The sequence below is a fragment of the Leopardus geoffroyi genome, chromosome D2, assembly GCF_018350155.1.
Source record: "Leopardus geoffroyi isolate Oge1 chromosome D2, O.geoffroyi_Oge1_pat1.0, whole genome shotgun sequence".
Taxonomy (NCBI): domain Eukaryota; kingdom Metazoa; phylum Chordata; class Mammalia; order Carnivora; family Felidae; genus Leopardus; species Leopardus geoffroyi.
The window spans coordinates 54,694,260-54,711,213 of NC_059334.1; the positions used below are offsets into that span (position 1 = coordinate 54,694,260).

Below are 16,954 nucleotides of genomic sequence, written 5' to 3' on the forward strand. Positions count from 1 at the left end.
GATGCTGTGCTCTTAGGCTTACAGAACATTTTCTTTCCCCATATAACCCCACACCCAGAGTTTTCTGTTCTACATTTTATTTCTTTTAGGCTTAATTTCTTTTTCTTTGAATGTTAAAACACAAAATTGCCATCTGCGTTTGTTGATTGGCTTAACTCCACAAATAGTTTCTTAATTTAGTAATCCAGTAAACTACTAAAATGCTGAGGTTGCCCCTGATCTGTGTCCCATTTATCTCTGATGGACAGAAGACCAGTCAGACTTTGTTACTTAAAGCCTTTCCAACTGTGGCAGCTCACCTCGCAGCCTCCATAGCCTGCCGATCATGACTCCAATGATGGTGGTAAATGTCAGTGACCGTGATAAGGCCCAGTGGATGCAGAAAGTGTTAGAGGCTGAGTCCAGGCAATTCTGTGTCCAGACATGCCCCCAAACAGCATTCCTCAAAAGGAGATCTGTTATCCTCAGGAATTGCTGATACCGTCTGGCATTGTCATGCTCATCATTTTACATGTACCACTTATTTGCTCCTCCCAACAACCCTGGGAGACAGATACTCTCATTAGCCCCATATTACCAATGGGGACACTGGGGCACCAGGACATGAAGTCATTTGCCCAAAGTTACATAGGTGGTCGATGACAATAGTGATATCCAGACCTACATCATCAGGCTCCAGAGCCTGGGCTGTGAACCACTACACTACCTGTTCCAGGCTCACGTGGAGGGGTGGCACTTGATCCCACCCCAAAGCAAGTAAGTAGACTCTGGAAGTCTACTTGAGAGCCTGTGAACCACACTGCCCCTAAATCACTTTTTAAAATAAATCTCCTGATGTTCTTGATTTTCCCTACTGATAAATACAGGGTGGAAAATGGAAGTTCCAGTAAATTGAGTGTTTTATTAGTAGATTTTACTGTATTTTGTGTATTGCTTTAAACTTCCAGATCTACTCACTCTCACGGCCTTAGGACCTTATCCTTGTCCGTTGTTGTTTTCGTTGTCGTTCTAATTCTACCTGAAGTTTGCTTTGCCTGAACTTTTAAAGTCTAATTTTAAATTAATTTTGGAGAAAGAAAACTTCAGTTTCTTCCATTCACTCCCATAACCTCGGGAATCAAAGATGAATCAGTGATTTCTCTAATTCAGATTTAGTGATGATACGAAGCACAGCTGGGTTGAGGCGTGCTTTGGACTATCTCTGAAAATAGTTTAGCTAAGCAACTTCAGAACATAAACAAGATTTCTGGGAAAACACTTAAACTACTTAAGAGAACAGTCTGTTTTCAAGTATTCTCAAGCATCTATTTTCATACAAATTATGGGTATACTGATTAAAAATCAGTCCTATGTATGGTCACTACAGGCAGATGAGAAAAAACCTCCAGTAGGCAACACTGGCTAGCTAACTTCTAGTTGCTTTATATACCTTAGTGTAGAAAGAGAATTAAAAGAGAATTCTTAAATTCAGATTTTCACATGGTTAGAAGGGTCTTGCCTCCAAGGTAGTGTGGCTTTACCTTCTGTAAAGAAAAGGGAGGAAAGGGGCTAGCATTTATTTACTAGGTGCTCTGGACTGGACATTTTCACATTTTAAATCCCATTTAATCCTCATCATGGTTGTGTAAGGTGGATGTCATTATCCCTGACTCACAAAGAAAGTAAAGCTTAAATAGCAAAATAAATAATGATAGTATTGGGTTATGATTCATAGAATAAGTATTTATGAGTCCATACTGATACAAATAAATGAATAGCTAAAATAATAGGAGGGGAGGGGTAGCTCTTAATTATAAAAGAATCAATTAATAAATGTGGCAGGATGAGAAAAATAGGAAATCACCATTAGGATCCCCCAGCAATAAATTGCTACAAGCAAGAACCACTGATGAATGCTAATATTACTGGGCAAAATTATGATGAGAAACAAGATACTGGCTTAGCCTAAAAGTATCTCTTCACAATGGGTGCCCAGCTGGCTCAATAGGAAGAGCACTTAACTCTTAATCTTGGGTCGTGAGTTCAAGCCCCATGTTAGGTGTAGAGATTACTTAGAGAAATAACTAAATAACTAAAAATTAAAAGTATCTCTCCATAAAATATTTATTAATTTCAAAAGGGAAATAGAACAGTGGAGACACCCAGTATACACGTAACCTTAAGTAAGTGCTCCAGGTCAACATGACCAGTAATAAAATATATTGACATATAACTCTTGCTACAGTGGCTCTCCTCTCTACTTGTTAAATTATCGAGTTCAAGGGGCTCCTGGGTGTCTCAGTCGGTTAAGCATCCAACTTCGGCTCAGGGAATGATCTTGCAGTTGGTGAGTTCGAGCCACTCATCAGGCTCTGTGCTGACAGCTCAGAGCCTGGAGCCACCTTTGGATTCTGTGTCTCCCTCTCTCTCCACCCTCCCCTGCTCATGGTCTCTCTCTCTCTCAAAAACAAATATACATTTTTAAAAATCTTTTAAAATAAATAATTAATTAATTAATTAATTAACCAAGTTTAAGTTTAAGTAAAACCAGAATTGCTAATTGGGAATTTAATTACTCTTGAGTCTCCTTTCCCTTTATCCTCTCTTTCTACTTCCTTTCTAAATCTCCTGTGCATCTATTCTTTTTCTACTCTTCTTTCTGTTTCTATTTTTATCTGATTTCCTATTATCACTCATTCATTCATTCATTCATTCACTTAAGACTTACTTATTGAGCACCTCTTGTGCTATAGCCTTCTCTTTTTTTCATCAGTGTGGCAAACATATTCCTTTAAATTAACTTTTTTTTTCTTTTCAACGTTTATTTTTGGGACAGAGAGAGACAGAGCATGAACGGGGGAGGGGCAGAGAGAGAGGGAGACACAGAATCGGAAACAGGCTCCAGGCTCTGAGCCATCAGCCCAGAGCCCGACGCGGGGCTCAAACTCACGGACCGCGAGATCGTGACCTGGCTGAAGTCGGACGCTCAACCGACTGCGCCACCCAGGTGCCCCCAAACATATTTCTTTAAATAGGAAAGTGGGTGATGGGCGTTGAGGAGGGCACTTGGGAGGAGCACTGGGTGTTGTATGTAAGCCAATTTGACAATAAATTATATTTTAAAACATAAAGTAAAAAAAGAGAAATTAGCAGCATATGATAAAAATTGACAACATTATAAGACCCTACTTTGGTTCTGTCAAAATTGGATACACAAAATAAATGCACTGTCCTCCTTGGAAGGAAGATATGTATTGCTTGAAACACTGGAGAATCTCAAAGACAAGAGAGAATATTAGCTCCATGGCAAGAGTGCTAGTCACTTAGGGGAGCAGTGAATGCGTTTATTTATGCATTCAATTATTCAGTTAACATATTTTCAGCACTTCTCAGAAGCAGGACACCGTGGTGGATAAGCACTGAGGAAAATGAGTAACAGTCTGCGGCTGCCAGAAGCTACCAGTCTTAAATTGTAGTCAGGCACGAGCACAAATCACTACCAAAAAAGGCAGAAAGTACGTGCAGTGTGAGTGGCACAGATGTGGGAGCTGGGGTGTCTAGATGGGTGATCGGAGCTTTCTCTGCTCAGCTATGGAGGTTGGGGCTGGGCCTTGAGGGATGGCTGGGATAGAGGGGGAACATCACAGGGAAGGGAAGATATTCTAGATGAGAAGACAGCCAGTTGTTGTTATGAGCAAGACTCATTGTCTAGGGAGGCAGCTTGCTCCTGATTGTCATTTCAACATGATCCTGAGCTAGAAGTTTCCCAAATTCTAACAATACTTTACACAATGACTTAACTGTAATGTGGGGAAAGGGGAGAAAATCCCTGATGCCTTTCGGGCAATGTTGCATAACATTTGTTCTTAGGAAAATATGGTTAAAATGCAATTCAAAGTACAATCATAAAATAACTGGAAAAATGGCTTACATGAAGGAAGGCCAGGAGATAAATCATTTAAAATCAACTTACAAGGGCGTCTGGGTGGCTCAGTCAGTTAAGCATCATACTCTTGGTTTCGGCTCAGGTCATGATCTTGCTGTTTCATGAGTTCAAGCCCTGTGTTGGGTTCTGCACTGACAATGTGGAGCCTGCTTGGGATTCTCTCTCTTCCTTTTTCTCTGGCCATCCCCCACTCATGCTATCTCTGTCTCTCTCAAAATAAATAAAATAAATAAAATTAAATTAAAATAAATTAAAATAAAATAATAAAATAAAATAAAATAAACTTAGATTGTGACTTGGAAGCAGTGTTTCACCCTATTCCTCTTTCTCCTGCCAACATCGAGACTGGTGCACACCAGAGTAACTTTTTAAAGACAGTCCTCTCTTTATCCTCACAAGCAAACAGAAGATGCAAGGGGTCAGCCCTCAAGCCAGTGGAAGTTGGATCTGTGGGAGTGGGGAGTAGGCTTAGTCCTGCTTTGCTTGATTTGGGAGGTAGGTCTTCATGAACCCTTTTGATCTGGACACAATCTGTAGCCATACTCTTGGTCTAAATCTCCAAGAAACCTGTGTTCTATCTTTCTCTTTTCAAGTTGAGCAACCTCACTTCCTAGCCACCCATAGTCTCTTGCTTTGACAATTTCAAATCATACTGGGGGTTTTCCCCCCATTTTCTTCCCCTATCCAGCCTCTACTCTAGCCCACATTCCTTTTGATTTTACTGTTTTTTTCATTTCTTTTAGAATAAATTCCAGAGCCATTTATCTTTTCTAGAGGAGACAGAGAGGCATTTTTTGGTAGATAACTTCACCAAAGAGATCACATACTCTAGCACATGAGCTGAGAAGAGATGAGAAGCTACTAAAGGTTGAAGACCATCTTTACTCCCTTTGGTTTCACACCTTTCTTCCCCCCTCACTCCTGAGGGCTATGGTGGAACATGGGGGTTGGTGGTATTCTGGGATCAAATTTCTGAGTCACTAGTTCTCAAACCTTATGCCTCTTCAACATGGCCCACTGCTTCCTGTCTTATTGTTTACCCATTGATGACCTTGGTAGTTAGAACTCATCGTGGTCTGCATCTACAGCTAGGCCTCAGAATCTGTCAACAGAGTGAATTTTTGGCTCTATAACCACCACTGCCCACACCAGATGCTCTTTTGTGTAATAGATAATTGATTTCTCTGACTGGGTACTGGTTTTCAGCTCAAAAGGTTCACTTTTCCCTATGGCCTGAGAGGGCAGTTTTTGCTTGTCAAGTAGTTCTTGGCAAGAACATTTATCTGAGCTCCGCTTTTGGACCAGGTGGTCCAGGGGAAGGTCATGAGCCCAAGATTTAGCCCACAGTTATTCTGAGACCCCAGAAGACTCTGGAGGGATTCTACTTAGCTCTTTGCCCCAGGTGACATTCCCTGACCTCCTTCTGTTTGGTCATCATCAACCTATTTCTCCAGCCACACAAACGCCAGCAGTCCAAAGTGACACTCAGTTGTTACTTGATCCCTCTGTCTTGTAGGTTTCACTAGATGTCAGTTCAACAGTTTAAAGGCCCATCCCTCTATAAAGAATGCCAAGGTGCAGCTTAACTTCCTGGGAAAGAACTGCAAGAATAACCATCTGGCCAGAGTACAGTTGTTTCGGCCTGGGTCCTTTCAGCCAGAATCCTTCATAAGTGATGATCACTTTGGCATTTCCCAACATCTAAAAGTATGTTTGGTCATAGCCAAAGAAAGACCATTTCTGCACAGTAAGGAAAATGCATAACATATGATAATGGTGGGGATTGATGGGGGAGTGTCTTCATGCCCAAGGGTATTCTTCACTTGAAATATTTTGGAAAAAATACTATTTTTTAATTTGTATATTCAATCATGTTAGAAAAAGTTCCTCTCAAAGATTCCTCTCCCCCTTTTATGCAGACAACCAAGTAAATCATCTGTTTATGGCTGCTATACAAATTTATTCCTCATATCCGAATATTCTTGGGGTGGATTGCTAATAAAGTCCCTTAAGGGTAAGGGAAATTTCAGGTCACTGTGGAAAACCAGATTTCCCTTTGGGAAAGCACATCTCCCCACAGGCACCTCCAAAATTAGACACTATATTCATTCTCCAGAACATTTCACCATACCTTCCTGAGTTAACAGAAATAGTAGTCCAGAAATTTCTGAACCAAAAGATACAGTAGGCAATTAAACCACAAAGACTCAGCTGTGTAAGGCAGTATTCTAAGAGCAAGGTTATTAGTAGGAGGCTAATCTTCCTGGAGACTGGCAGCAAATTGTGCTGGGCAGTTCTTGAAATCAGCACTCCAGGATTCTACTCAGTGACTCTCAGTGAATAACAGGGCTCAGAATGAGGAGGGGCATCACAGCGCATCATCAGTCAGGGTGCAACTGTAGGGTCAGCCTGCTGGGTTCTAATCCACCATTCCCAGATGCATAACCTCAAGCTAACTACCTAATCGCTACCCTATCTTTAGATGAAGATAATAATAGTACCTACCTCAAATGGGTTATGTGAGTATACAGAGAGATGATATGTGTAAAGCATTGAGGACCTAAGACACAAATGGTTCAGTGTTGGTTACAAAAAAAAACAAAAACAGGGGCACCTGGGTGGCTCAGTTGGTTAAGCGGCCGACTTCGGCTCAGGTCATGATCTCTCAGTCCGTGAGTTTGAGCCCCGCGTCGGGCTTTGTGCTGACAGCTCAGAGCCTGGAACCTGTTTCAGATTCTGTGTCTCCCTCTCCCTGACCCTCCCCCGTTCATGCTTTGTCTCTCTCTGTCTCGAAAATAAATAAACATTTAAAAGTATATATTTAAAAAAAAAAAACAAAAACAAAACTCTAAAACTAAGATAACTAACAATAATAGTAGATCCCATTTCTTTTATAATGATCTCTCCAGTTAACAGATGAGAAAACTAAGGCACAGAGAGGCTGATTAAATGGCTTGCAGTTTTTAGAGCTAGGATTTGAATCCAGATGATCTGGCTTCCAGAGCCAGTGTTCTTGGATCGTCTGTCTTGTGCTATTAAATCAAAAGCTGAAGGAGCATTTTTTTCCTCAACTTGGTTCTCTTACTCTGATAAAAGCCATTTTCTTTATAGGAGGACTCAAAATATTCTTTATGATTTCAGCATGTATAATGAATTTGACGTCTTTGTTGACTTTAACGCATGAGCTCACTTCCTGATATTGAAAATGTGGCATCTCTGAATTGAGAGGCTGCGGTCCTAGAGAGGGGGAAGATAATTGCATCTCGAGGTGTTTGAGAATATTGTCCCAGAAGAACATTAGGATCAGTTGTCATCTCTACAGGATCAGGCAGAAGGGGGATTTCAGGTCTTTGGCTTTTAAACTTCCTTTCCTCTCGTGCCTGAGAATGTAGGATACCAAAACAAAACAAAACAAAACAAAACAAAACAAAACAAAACAAAACAAAACAAAATTATTACTCTATTTCTTTATCTCCCTCTCTTGACCACACCTCTCTGTTGTATTTTTCTCTCACTGTCTACTTCTATTTTGCATGAAACCTATGCCCCAATAGAGATGGCTTTTGAAATTCAAAATTTTAAGTCCTGAAGTCCATGTGTACTTCCAAAGGACCAGGAAGAAGGGAAGCTATGCTCAATCTTAGGACAACAGAAGTGGTGGAGGAAGGCTGCCGTGCACCTTGGAATCAGGACTTCCATGCCTGCGCTCATTCTTCAAACGTCTCATGTGATTCCCATGAACAGTGTTTTTCACTGATTAGCCAAATAAAGGCAAGGGCATCAGAATATTTTTAAAATATATACATGTTTGTAGCCTGCTCCCAGGAGTTTCTGACTCCATGGATACATGGTGAGCTCGGGGATCTGTGTTTTTCAAAAGCTGTCACCAATGGTTGAGAATCACTGCTCTACACCATGAGTCCCACTGGAATTCAAAGAGAAGAACAAAGCTGTATCCCAAAACAAACAGGGGGACAGTGATTCCTGTCTTTGGGATCATCCATTAGTGCAGAGAGTGGAGAGTTGTCCAAAGTAAATTTTAAATAAATGTGGTGGCTTACTTGCTTGTTTTCTCTTTCCCTCCTTCCTTCCTTTCTTCTTTCTGCATTTTTTTTTTTTTCATTCTTCGGTACTCATGCTGCAGTGCAGAACTTGGTTTTGAAATATTAAATATTCAAACTATTTTGTTACTATGACCGGATATTTGTATTCTCTTAAGTTACTCTTCTTAAAGCTCCCATCATGTGTCTAGGATTTAACCAACCCAAAATGAGAACTGCCAATTGACTGGTGGGGGCCTGTTTTATTCTGTTTAAAGCAGGCATCAAGTCAGTGCTTCAGTCCTGGGACTGATAGAAATAATAATGAATGCAATGGAAATTAACAAATAGACAAATAAGAATTTTGACATATTTGAGACATATTGTTCTTGTTGTTGTTAATTATTATTATTATTATCACAAATAGTAAAAATGACTCAGAGAAGCAGCCCTCTATCACCTCAAGGCCCAGCGTTCTTTGCCATCAGACATATCACTTCAGTGACATTGAAACTGTAGGAAGACCAGACATGTTTTAGTTCGAGACTAGGATTTTGAGCTTCTCTCCAGGTCTGCATTAACTGACCCTATTAGGATATTTAATTCAGCTCTTTCAAAAACCATTCTCTTAGAGATCTTTACTGCACATGTAGGAGCCAAGGAGGAATGTATTTATGCTTTGCCAAGAATCTACATTTGCGCAAGAGATTTAAACATTCATAAATCCAGTTGCTTTCTCAATGCCTCCCCTTGGCTTTTTTCATTCAACAAGATTTTATTGATATACTTATATATACTTACACTTATATACTAGGTGCTGTTTCATGCACTGGGGAGACAGCACAGAACAAGACACACCGAGCCCCTGCCCTCACAAACTTACATTCTAACAATGTCTAAAAGGCATCTCAAATGTGGCCAAAATAGAACTACAGTATTGACTTTCCACTCCTCCATTCATATACTACCCATTGTCTTGCCCACGCTATCTTCCCCAGGTTAGCATCTACCCAGGTGCTCAAGCTAATAACTTAGGAGTCATTCCAGATTTGTTCTTTTCCCAAACCCTTAACATCCAAACTATCAGCAAGTCCCATTTGCTTTGCTTAAAAATACATCCTGGATTGGACCACTCCTTAACATTTCGCCCGCCACCACTGGCCACCATTACACTCACCTTTAGTACTACTTTCATGCTTGAATACTGTATAATCTGTTCTCCACCCAGCAGCCAGAGTGAGCGTTTATAAACATAAAGCAGAGCAGGTCACTCCCTGCTAAAAATCCCCCAATGGCCTTCCCTTTGCATTTGAAATAAAATCCAAAATGCCAAGACCATGCATGATTTTTCCCATCTTCTCCACCTTAACTTTACCTCAGCCACCCCTTTCTCTGACTCTGTTCTAGCCACATTGACCTTTATTCTGTTCCTGGACGCACAGAGCTAGTTTTCTCCACACGGCCTTCATATTTGCTATTCTTTCTGCCTAAGACCTTCTTACCCTGGTCATACCACAGCTGCTGTCTTCTCTTGCTCCTGTCTCGGCTCAAAAGTCAGGAAAGCCATTGACGTGTTTGCTTTTATCCTTAGAAACTTTTCAAACGTGTTTATTGCTGTATGTCTGGGTTTTTTTTGCAAAGTGCCAGCTATATAGTAGATGCTCAATAAATATTTATGAATGCATTATGCTAGTTGATGTTGACAGTTGTTTACTGTAATACATGCTATTTATTAGAAATACACCAAAAAAAGCAAGACATGGCCTTTCGTTTGAGGAATTTACAATCTAGTTCAAGGCATATAAAACCTAAAATATTGAATAAATATACACCAAAAAAGGGTAGTGTAAAACGTTAGCTACCATGTGAGAGATCATGCTTAGAGAAGTGCCATGGGTTAGTGGAAAGAGTATGATTCTATTGCTAAGTCTGGATTTGAGTCCAGGTCTGTCACTTATTCACTGTAGGACTCTGGGCAAGTAAGTGACAAAAACTGATTTTAGCTTCATATTTCATACCTGTAAAATGGGATAATTTTATCTTCACATGGTTATTGGGACATTTAAGCAAGAAAATGTATATAAAATCACCTAGCACAGAATACTCAATAAGCTAGTGTGATTCCATGCCACATGACAGACAAGGACGGTATGTGCCATGAGAGTGGAAGAGAGAGGGCACCAGACGCAGTGCCCTTGATGATGATCAAAGGCTTCAGAGCCTTGGAGGTTGAGAAGGCTTTTGCCAGACACAACTCTGAACATTATTATTGATGAGGTTTCAGAGGTTATGTTACATACCTTTGTCATCCACCAAATGTAGTAATCTCTCCCTTGCAGATTCTTACCCAGATTTTGCTAAAAACTTTCAAAGACAGAGTTCAGTCCATTTTAATGAGTGTGTTATGTTGATGGAGCTCACTTTGTTTTAAAATTCTTCCTTAAATCAAACTGAAATATGCCTCCTTATAAATTCCACCTGTCGTTCCCAGAAGAATAATAGAAATTATCTTCCTTTGTTTGGTTCTCTTGAGGCTGGACATTCCCCATATTGTCAAAACATAGCATTTTTCAATATCCCTCTTAAAAATGAGGCCCCCTAGTCTGTTCTGAACACTAAGACTCTCTCTTCTTGTAATTAGGTCATTCTCCTGCTCTGAATGTCTGCTAATTTGATTACTTTTTTTCTATAAGCTGTGTCTAATTATTAGCCCACCTGAAGGTCAACTAAAACCCCTAGACTTTTAGCATGCACGTGGCCAAGTTCATCTTTTCTCTGTGCATAGGTTGTTTTGGGTGTTGTTTTCTTGCATGCATGTAATCTTTTATATTTAATTCTACTAAGTTTTATCTTTTTGGGCATTCAAGCCTGTCAAAAAATTTTTGGTTATTAATTAATTTTTTTCATACTCAGGCTTGATACATATATCTCATATGTATTTATTCAAATTATTAGTAAAAATGTCAAACCAAATAAGAATTAATAGGAAGCCCTATGACACATCATTAGACTGCTCATTAGGTTGGCCTTACACATTAATCCCCTCTTTGCAGAGTGTTTTTAACTTAGATGTGAATTTTCTTAACTCTGCCATCATCTACCAGAGGTTTCTTATTTTGTCTCTCAGTATAAACTTGAGATACTCTGTGAAATAACTTCCTAAAACCAAGACACATCCTTGATATACAAGTCAAATTATCCTCTCAAAAGAAAAGAAAAATGTGGTTAATTTGACAGTTAGCTAATTGAGGATGGCTAATTTTTTTCCATTTATTTAGATGATGGTCATGATGATGATGATGATGGTGGTGATGGTGATGATGATGATTATGATGGTGATGATGATGGAGATGGTGCTGACAATTAATATTGACATTAATAACTAATGTAGCCATTGCTAATTGTTGCACTGGGCACTGTGCCAAACACTTTACATACCTAATCACATTTAGCTTTCATACAGTCCTGATAGATGGGAATCATTGCTTTAAAAAAAAAAAAATAAGGAAACTGAGATTCAGAAAGGCTACATAAATTTCCCAATATCATGTAACTAGAAAGTGGCTAAGTCATGATGAAACTCAGGCTTTTATGACCCCAAAGCCCAAACTCTTTGTCATATTGCTTTACATAGAGAACAATGCATCTAGTTGCACAATAAACATTTATCATGAGAGATACCATGAATAAAGAAATGGGGCAATAAAATGCTAGTCGTTTGAGGGATTGGGGGGGGGGGGGTAACCAAGAAAGACCAGTGCTGCATCACCCAAAGTGAGTTGTGGGGATGTCAGTATGTAACTGTAGAACAATGGTTTAACACATATGCCGTATGTTGAGCAAACAATGATAGCGAAGGTGGGGGTCTTTTTCTATTGCAGGACTTCTTGGGTCATTTAATATGCTAATATATATTGAGACTCTCTCAGAATGCAGTATTTCACAAACATACTTGAATACTGAGTGTCTGGTACCTATTATGGAACATGGTTTGGGAAACTCTCATGTAGGAGAGGTAGGTGGGTCTGTCATACAAGGGAGAAGGTGTGTCTGGGTCCTAATGCTTCAGCCTTTCCAAAGCAGCTTAGCCACAGATCCCTCAAGAGCCAGAGAAGGAAGTACACATGTGAAATATTTAAATTACATGACAGTTAACATACATTCTAGCCTTCCTCCTCTCCTCCCCTCTAGGATGAGGGTTCTGTGTCAGTTAGGTCTGGACAGTTCCAAGATGGGTGAAATGAATGAATGGCAAAGTGGTGAATGGCAGGGAGGGGCTTTCAAATGACAGAACCAGCTTGATCAAACATATTCTGGGCAAGAACATGCATGATACCAGGAAAGAAGACCCATCACGAGATGATGACGAGGGGCCTGGTGTAGGGTGCTGGTGAGCACAAAAGGGGAAAATATCTCCTGATTGTTGAGCAAAAGAAACTCAGTAGTACAGCGACTAGGTTGATAGGAAGCCTGAAGGCAAGGAAGGGTCAAGACTGACTTCAAGCTTTCTGGGCAGGTGTTTAGAAGACATGGGGGTACCTGTGACATCATATGGGCAGTAACAAAGACCCTCCGTGGTGGTCAAGGGCACATGCTTTGATTCAGATGTACAAGGGTTCAGATTCTGTGCACAGTGGATTTGGCTGAATTACTTTGCTTCTCTGAGCCTATTTCCCTACTTATAAAAGGGAGCTAAGAATAGTTTCCTCATGGGCTGTTGTAAAGGTTAAGATAATGAATCCTTAGCTCAGGATAGTGCTTAGCACAGTTGTAGGTGCTCAACAAATGTTATTTCTATTCTTATCACCATTGTTATCATTATCTTGTGAGGAGACACTTGATTTGAGGCATGCAGGCTTTAGGATAAGAGTAAAGTAAGGTCGTTAAGTGGATGCCCTCTAGGCTGTGGGAGGTGGGAACCTGGAGCTCGTGTACTAAGAGGCTGAAACTACAGATACAATTTGAGAATAATCCCTGTAGAAGGAATGGCTGAGCCATGAGACTTCATCTGTTTTCTAAGATGTCAAGTGTGAGAGAGATCAGACTCCAAGGATCAAGCTTTGGTAACACCCACTATTGTGGCAGATAAAAGGATCCAGGGAGAAGAAGAATGTGGGCATCACATGAGAATCGGGCAGCATGGGCGATGAAGACCAAGGGGGAAGAATTTCAAAGATGAGTATCACATTATCCTGAGTCAGGGATGCTCAGAAGTGCTCTATAGAGAGTCCACGATGGTGAGCAGATCACAGAATGGCGTGGCATTATTAGCCTGTCCCCTAAACTGGGCACACCTGAAGTGTAGTCTGAGGCCAGATTTGCAGAAGTATTTCTACAGACCAGAGCAGAGAGGAAATAAAACTGTTGTTGTACAAGCAACAGTGGAAGGCTGTGTGTTTTGCCAAGATGGAAGACTTCTAGGTACTTTTCAGTATTTGAAGAGTTACCACGAACATGGTTGACTTATTTTTTGTGACTTTAGCAGGCAGAACTGAGTCATCACCTCATCTCAGCTGTAGAACAGACTGCCTCTGAGGTAGTGAGGCTCTTATAACTGGAGAAGTTTCACACAGAGCCTGGCTAATTGGCTGCAAAGCTGGGAAGAAAGTCTTGGTTTGGGTTGGAAGGTTGACCTAGGATCAAACAATGGCCTAGGGGCCAAATCCATTCCACCGCCTGTTTTTATAGAGTTTATGAGCTAAGAATTTTTTTTTACATTTTTAAAATAATTTTTCAAAATCAAAAGAAGAATAATATTTTGTGAAGTAACATTAGATGAAAATGGTATGCAATTCAAATTTCATTGTCCCTAAATAAAATGTTACTGGAACCCAGCCATACTCATTAGTTTACATATTGTCTGTGGCTGCTTTGGCACTGTAATGGCAAGGATTGAGTAGTTGCAGCAAGATTGAATGGCTCACAGAGCCTAAAATATTTATCATCAGGTCCTTTACAGAACAAGTTTGCCAAAAGATTTGAGATCATTCAGTGGCCTCTTTTCAACTGGGAGATTCTGTGAGGGAGAAAGTTTTTGCCTTAGATTTGGCTGGGAGGTCATGGGTCACTTGGAGACCATCATAGCAATAGCCTGCAGGGGTGGAAAACCAGGGGACAGTGGTGAGAAAATGTAGATAATACATTGGGAATACTTGCTTCAAGAAGTCTGACAGAAAACAAAGGTACAACTTGGCTGATGGCTCATCAGGTCAGCACAGAATAGGGAAGGTGTTTCTGGGGGGATAGGAAGACATGTACAAGTTTGTGTCAGAAGAGAGACGTAAAAACTCTTCCTGTGCTTGATGAACCTACTGGTATTCTTAGTATCTGCTTTATTTTATGGCACAGTTAAATATATCTGTTGTCATATCTCTCAGCAAGAGGGGATTTTCTAAATGTTCTTGTTTATAAATGCGCAGAAAATTTTTGCACAGAGAGTCATGCTTTTGTTGGCCAAAGAAAGTGAACACTTGCTGATTTTCTGGCAATCCTAACAAAAATACTGAAGTGTATTTATACTCTGGGGGCCAGAATGAATTTCAAAATGACAGTGCTCAGATACCTAATCAGCCTAGCTTTCCTCTTTTGCCTCCACTGAGTTTAACAACTTTGTCAAATCCCTTCCTGTGAAATCCACTTCTGCAAGTGAGTTGAAACTAATTCTCTCTACTGCAGAATAAACACAAAGCGGGCTTCCCTACTAGGCTTTCAAAAGCTTGGTCCCCCACCAATGGATGAGATAAGCAGACTAATCCATGGAAAGTGTGGTACGAAACTATCTTTTTCAAAGCACATTTTTTATTGCTTCTTACACTGTGATTTCCTTATTAACATCTCATAACAGTTATAAAAAATGTTTACCTCACACTGTTTTGAAGCATAATGTTATTCCAGCAGAATTTCAAGCCAGACACAGGGACTTAGTTACCGTTCTTATTCCAAACAAGGCGAGACACCTATTGTGTACTCTAATGTCAGTAACTGTTATCTATGCCAATGAGGGATATTCTGTGAATAAAAACCCATGCAGAACCAAAATCTTACTTTGGATAGTAGGGTTGCATCTTTTCCCAGAGGAATTATGTGACACCTGTGAACAAAGGCGGCATTCATCCATTTGGTTTTCACATTCGTTCCTTGTCCCTGTGGCAATACCAAGAGATAGCTGTCTGCTCTTCATTCTTTAGGAGCTCCTTATTGCCAAGCATATAGAGTGCAGACATCTTAGCCACATACAAGGGGCCCTACAACCTACCTGTCCAGTTTTCTCCCCCATTGATCCATTCCTACATGCCCCTTTCACATTTGTCAGCCTGGACGACCTACTGTTGCACTCTGTGGGAGGTTACAGAGACACTGCACAGTTCCAGAGGACATCATTCACTTCGTGCACAAAGTGGCAGCTTGGCTGAGAGCATTGGCTTTGAGACTGGAATTAGAATCCCCGTTCCACCACTTACTGTCTGTGTGAACCCAGGCAACTTTCTTTTTTTTAATTTTTTTAATGTTTGTTTATTTTTGAGGGAGAGAGAACATGAGCAGGAGAGGGGCAAAGAAAGAGGGAGACACAGAATATGAAGCAGGCTCCAGGCTCGGAGCTGTCAGCATAGAGCCTGATGCGGGGCTTGAACTCATGAACTGCGAGATCATGACCTGAGCTGAAGTCAGACACTTAACCAACTGAACCACCCAGGTGCCTTTCTTTCTTCCTCCCTTTCTTTCTTCCTTTCTTTCTTTCTTTCTTTCTTTCTTTCTTTCTTTCTTTCTTTCTTTCTTTCTTTCTTTCTTTCTTTCATGTTTATTTCTTTTTGAGAGATAGAATGTGCAGGGGAGATGCAGAGAGAGGGAGACAAAGGATCCAAAGTAGGCTCTGTGCTGACAGCAGCGAGCCCAACGTGGGGCTCAAACTCAGGAACCATGAGATCATGACCTGAGCTGAAGTTGGATGCTCAACTGAATACGCCACCCAAGCACCCCTCCCAGTGAACTTTCTTAACCATTCTATGCCTCAGTCTCCTCTGTAAATGGTACTAACAGCACCCACCTAACAAATCAGGCTGTTGTAAGAATTAAAAGAGATAATTTGGGGGGAATGTGTTTACCACAGTAATTGACCCAGACTCAAGAACACGGTAAATAACTAATGATGAAGATAATGATGCTAGAAAACTAATAATTCTGGATTACTTACTTTTAGAACAGATAAAATTTTCCTTGCTTCTAATTGTGTAACATTTTAGGGTCACTACTTACAGTCTTTCAAGAAGTTTGGGGATATAGTCCCCATTTTGAACAGTTCAGCATACCTAGGTGGGTTCTTAATGATTACAAAGGTGGCATATAGAGGTACTGATATTAGGGTTGGTTCCACACTCTATATCTGGATTCATAGAACAGAGAAATTGCACCTAAAGTTTTCTGACATTTTCAACTCATGTCTTCTTTCAAAGTGTTTATTTTAAAAATCCCTCATGTCCACATTTAATGTGATTTTGGAATCTACAAATATAATTAATAGCGCGAATAAAACCATTTATAATACTGAATATACATTTTTAAAACATTACATGTTCTCCTCTCCCCTACCTGCCCTCCCCAATCCTGGCCAAGACTGTTATCACCCTCTTCCCCAAGGTGAGAATCATAGTCAAAGAGAAAGGGTAGTACACTAGTCCAGTTCCACTAGGGTTCTTCTAGTTCTTGGATTTTGTGATTTAAGGACTAAATGTTGAGACCTGGGAAATCCAACTCCTTCTAATAGGAAAGAAGTCCCTGAGTTAAAGGAACACAAGGAGAGGTGATGGGAACAGAAGTTTGGGTCTGAGAATATCACCCTAAGAATTGGGTGACATGGATGTGAGATTGACTTCAGGGCAAATCTTCCATATCTGTGCCATGAATCTAAAAAAGACCAAGGTTTGCTTGCTGGCTTTTTCTTTTTTTCTTTCTTTCATTCAGGAAGAGGAGGGACATGACATGACATGTTTGA

At 40.4% G+C, this 16,954-nt stretch overlaps 1 protein-coding gene across 10 annotated transcripts in view; it reads left to right on the plus strand.

The window, feature by feature from the left end:
- The window catches only part of PLCE1 (phospholipase C epsilon 1), a 320,763-nt gene that overhangs the window by 174,694 nt on the left and 129,115 nt on the right, over positions 1 to 16,954 (plus strand). The gene's annotated exons all lie outside the window — the stretch shown is intronic.